The 5010-nt window shown below is 49.5% G+C and overlaps 1 long non-coding RNA gene across 1 annotated transcript; it reads left to right on the top strand.

Moving 5' to 3' along the window:
- Window positions 1–3376: 3376 nt before the first annotated feature.
- LOC131923357 (uncharacterized) lies at window positions 3377–4757 on the top strand. The gene is made up of 2 exons (XR_009382582.1): window positions 3377–4236; window positions 4328–4757. It is a non-coding gene; the product is annotated as an uncharacterized LOC131923357 (long non-coding RNA).
- Window positions 4758–5010: the final 253 nt, after the last annotated feature.

Genomic DNA, 5010 nt, shown 5'->3' with positions numbered 1-5010 from the left:
AAGATAAACAAAAACACAGAACAAACCAAAAGCTTGAACGAGAGACGCTGTAGTAGTTTTAATAAGAATGTTCCCCTAGCCAGGCGGTGGTGGCGCACGCCTTTAATCCCAGCACTCGGGAGGCAGAGCCAGGTGAATCTCTGTGAGTTCGAGGCCAGCCTGGGCTACCAAGTGGGTCCCAGGAAAGGCACAAAGCTACACAGAGAAACCCTGTCTTGAAAAACCAAAAAAAAAAAAAAAAAGTTCCCCATAGACTCTTGAACTGGGAACTTGGTTCCCAGTTGGTTGCTGCTGTTTGGGGAGGTTTAGGCAGTGCAGCCTTGCAGGAGGAAGTATATTGTTGCGGGTAGGCTTTGGGGTTAAAAGCCTCACATCGTTTCTAGTTGATTCTTTCTGCTTTGTGCTTGCATTGGAAGATGGGAGCTCTCAGCTTTCTGCTGCTGCCATGCCTGCCCAAGGGCTTGTGCCACGCCCACCCGGGGCTTGCCGCCACGCCTACCCGGGGCTTGAGCCACGCCTACCCAGGGCTTGAGCCACGCCTACCCCGTGCTTGCTGCCATGCTTCTCTGCCAGGACAGGTTCTTTTCTCTCTGGAACTGTAAGCCAAATAAACTCTTCCCATTACAAGTTGCCTTTGGTCATAGTGTTTTATTTAACACAGTAACAAAAAAGTAACTAATACATACACCTTAGGCTGTGTGCATGGGTCAGTTAGGGTGGCCTCACTTTGGAGGTGGCCCTTCAAGCCGGGACACCATAAAGCAGAGGGCCAAAGAGAGAAGGGCGAGAGAACAGCGAGGCAGTCTTCTGGGGTGGGGCTGCAATTGAGGGAACCCCCAAAAGAGCCCTGAGAAGGCTTGGGGTTTCTTTCAAGACGAGTGGAGAACTTGTTCCGTTTGAACCAGCATGCCTTCACATGTGGGCAGTGGGTTAAAGACTTTAGAATAATTTCACAGAGGAGTGACATGCAGCCCAGCTGGCATGGAGACATTCATTCTCTTGAACTTTCGGAACCCCGCTTCTCAACAGGTATTTGACTTTTCAGTTATGACAGACTTCTGAAAGGGTTATACAGATAATAACTGGATCCAGGTGTGGCGATGCACACACACACCTGTAATCCCAGCACATGGGGGGCTGAGGCAGTGTTACCTGCATAGATATGGGTACAGCCCGGGCACTGGCATTCCTGACAAGCCACGCTTAGCCACCTCCATAGGCCCGTTAAAAGAGATCAGGAACAGTGAAAAGCCGAGGAAAAAAAGGTGTATGCAAATGTGCCCATGCTGGGAAGAGGAACAAATGAAGAGAGCCAGTGACCCCTAAGTCCATTTGGGGTCTTGTTATGAGCGTTAGGCTTAGACGGAGGGCAAGAGCGATAAATGACTAAGCAGTTCTGGTCAAGCTGCAGCCCTGCCCACCACTGGCCCTTTGTTGACTGGGACAGACGGAGTCTCATCCTGCTCACAAGTGTGTGAGGCCTGGCAGTGGTGGCGCACACCTTTAATCCCAGCACTCGGGAGGCAGAGCCAGGTGGATCTCTGTGAGTTCGAGGCCAGGTTGGTCTACACAGTGAGATCCAGGACAGGCTCTAAAGCTACACAGAGAAACCTTGTCTCGAAAAACCAAAAAAAAAAAAAAAAGAAAAAGAAAAAAGAAAGAAAAGAAAAAAGTTCTCTAGGAGAAAAGTTCCCCCTCTAGCTGGCATCCACCTTTAGCCTTTTCTTTCTCCCAGCATGAGATTCCTGGGGAAATTCTAACTTCGTGGAGAGCCAGTATTTCTTTTTAAAAATTCGTTATTAATTTATTTACTTATTTATTTACTTATGATTTATTTATTTGTGTGTGTGTGTGTGTGTGTATGTGTGTGCGTGCGCGCGCGCGGAAAGTGCCCAGAAGTCACATGGAACTTACAGGAATCAGCTCTCTCCTTCTGTCGTGGGGCCGGCAGGGATCAAATTCTAGTCATCAGGCTTGCCGGCAAGCTCCTTTACAGGCCGAGCCATCTTGTGAACCAGGACCGTTATTTCAATGGACTGATCAACAGACGGACACAGGGGCTCTTTAGATGGATAGCTTCCTTCCTGCCAGGAAGATCATAGCCGGAGGACGGCTACCACGTTGAAGCCAGCTTGGTCTACACAGCAAGTACCAGACCAGTGTGGGTTACATAGTAAAACCGGCCCGGCAGAAATAAAGACATTCTAAAGAGACACTTGTGTGTCTCAGACTATCAGTTTATTAAACAATGGACCCCAAAGAAATGGGAATTTCTCTTGGAGTCTCACTTGAGAGAAGTAAAAGGAGCCATATCCCGGGAGAAATTAGAGCTTGTCAGACCACCTCCCATGATGAAGCAGAAGCCAGGTCAAGGGTGGGTCAGTGGTGGGCATGGCCTGGGCTGCTTACATGTGCAGATGCTTGACCCTATATTTTTTTTTTAACTATTTATTCCTTTTTTTTTTAAGATTTATTTATTTATTATGCATACAATGTTCTGTCTGCATGTATTTCTGCAGGCCAGAAAAGGGCACCAGATCTCATTACAGATGGTTGTGAGCCACCATGTGGTTGCTGGGAATTGAACTCAGGTCCTCTGGAAGAGCAGTCAGTGCTCTTAACCACTGAGCCATCTCTCCAGCCCTTGACCCTATATTTAAACTTCAGTTTCACTTCAGGACCCCAGAAGATGGACTTGGGGGAGCCTCTGCCTCTCCTGGTCCCTCTTCCCAATGTGCCCACATCGAGTAAATCTCCTTTTTCTGCTTTCCAATATTCACTCGTCTCTTTCAGTTGTTTTATTAAGGATAGCTGGCCCAACCTGGCTTGGGGCACAGATGTGACCCCCAAGTTCGGTGACAATAGTAGATCCTATCTCACAAAAAAAGAAGGAAGGGCCGGGCGGTGGTGGCGCACGCCTTTAATCTCAGCACTCGGGAGGCAGAGCCAGACGGATCTCTGTGAGTTCGAGGCCAGCCTGGGCTACAGAGAGAGAGCAGGACAGACAGGCACCAAAGCTACACACACACACACACACACAAACCTGTCTCGAAAAACCAAAAAAAGAAGGAGGAGGAGGAGGAGGAGGAGGAGGAGGAGGAGGAGGAGGAGGAGGAGGAGGAGGAGGAAAGAAAGGTTTCCTCCCTTTTCTTTGTCTTCCCCCGTCCCTGGGTCTCTTGGACGTTGGGCTCATTTGCATTCGCCTGTAACCACACATCCGGTTTCCTTCAGCTATTTTTGCATTTTTCAGAGCAAGGGCATTCCCTGAGGTGAGGCACCTGTGGTGACTCCTAGCCTCTGTTGTCACTGCACTGGGGAGCTCCGACTTCCGCAGGCCTGCAAAGCTTCCGGTGCCTTGGTGTCCCTAAGAGCCGCGTGGTGCCGCGCTCGCCTGTTGATAAACAGAGGAACTCACGAAACCTGGTTCTTCTTTGCCGCATCAGCGAACCTCGATTCTCAGAGCCCCTTGGAGGGACTTGAGGCCCCTCTTTAGTTCCCTGTTTAGTGCCCCCTTTCTTTCTGGGCAGGGGAGAAGCCTACAAATAGGTGGTCTTGTGGGGTTTTGCAGTTTCTGTTTGCTTGTTTGTAGACAGGGTCTCATTACATAGCCCTGGCTATGCCTTGAACTTGCAATGTAGAGTAGGTTGGCATCAAACTCACAGAGATCCACCTACTTCCATGCACCACCATGCCGGCCAACTGAGTGATCTCAAAGTAGCCCGCAGCCACCCCGGAGCCCTCCTGACACGGGAATGCTGTTCTTAGTACATAGGAGCCAGGTGTTGTGAGTGAGCGGGGAACCGCTGCAGCTCCATCCAGAGTGCCACCCAGGACCTGTCTGACCCAGGGAGCCAGCAGGTTCTGCAGGGAGAGCAAGATCATGTTTCTCTTTGGCCTTAGATCTGAGCCGATTAAGTCTGGCCCACTGAGTTTTATCAGGTGTGGAGAAATGTAGGGAGGCTCTGTGGAAGAGCTCCAGGATATGTAAACATAATCACTCAGAGAGAAGGGCTGAGGATGAGAGAACTAATGACGTTAGCACCTCCCATGATGCTCTGTGCGCAACTTTGGTCTGCGGAAGAAGCCGTTGATAGAAACGGCCGGAACCTTTCCACTGTAGACGGTTTAGATGTTCCTTGTGTTCCACTTCAGTAGCTTCTTTAGTTGTGAACTTCTGGGGTCACCTGACATTTGCTCCCAAAAGATGACAGAGGACTTTGGGGGCGCTTCACCAAGGTCATATTTATTATGGGATGGTGTTCAGGGTGTTGCTTTGCCCTGCCTATTTGTGATACAGTGATGCAATGCTAACCTGAGTGTTTTGCAGATTTGGAAAACCACTGGAGACACAACCAAGCGGGATGTGCGTTCACCCACCCCACAACTCAAGCAGGGCTCGGTTAATTCAAAGGAAACAACAACAACAAACCCGAAAGGTTCCATACAAGGGTGGAAAAGGACGATCCCAGAGTCAAGCTGCAAAGAAGACTCTGAGACCAGATTAGCTGCTTGGAAGAAGCAGAAACCAGCCGAGCTGCCTGGAAGAGGTGTAGACCAACTGAGGCATCTGGAAAGGACCCTCTCCAACCTGTTGAGCGGCCTGCAGGCTGTGCCATGAGCTCCAGGTTCCCAGCTCTGTGAGCTGTCACCCATGCTTTGGGCTTTGGTGATGTAGCTGAGTCATTTCTGCTCATGTAAGTAAGTAAGCCATCCCCTATATTGCTGTAAGCAACCCCAATAAAACTCACTGGACTTTGGAGGTGTCTGTACTTTAGTTTATCATCAGTTTCCTATCTGGGGTGAGTAGACGTGTGTGGCGGCTCCTAGGAAAAGTTTTGTCACACAACCCCAGGGTAAGAGCGTGCCCGGATGACTCACTTCTTTTCACCATTCCCAATAACACCATGATATATGAGTCAGTCAATGGGTTAGTCTGTTCCTCGGGTCCGAGTTTTCATGATCTAAGTGTTTCTGAAAATTCCCTCGAATTCCATGCTGTCACTCAAAATT

This window comes from Peromyscus eremicus, chromosome 13 (genome assembly GCF_949786415.1).
Source record: "Peromyscus eremicus chromosome 13, PerEre_H2_v1, whole genome shotgun sequence".
NCBI lineage: Eukaryota > Metazoa > Chordata > Mammalia > Rodentia > Cricetidae > Peromyscus > Peromyscus eremicus.
This window is presented reverse-complemented; position numbering and strand designations above follow the sequence as displayed.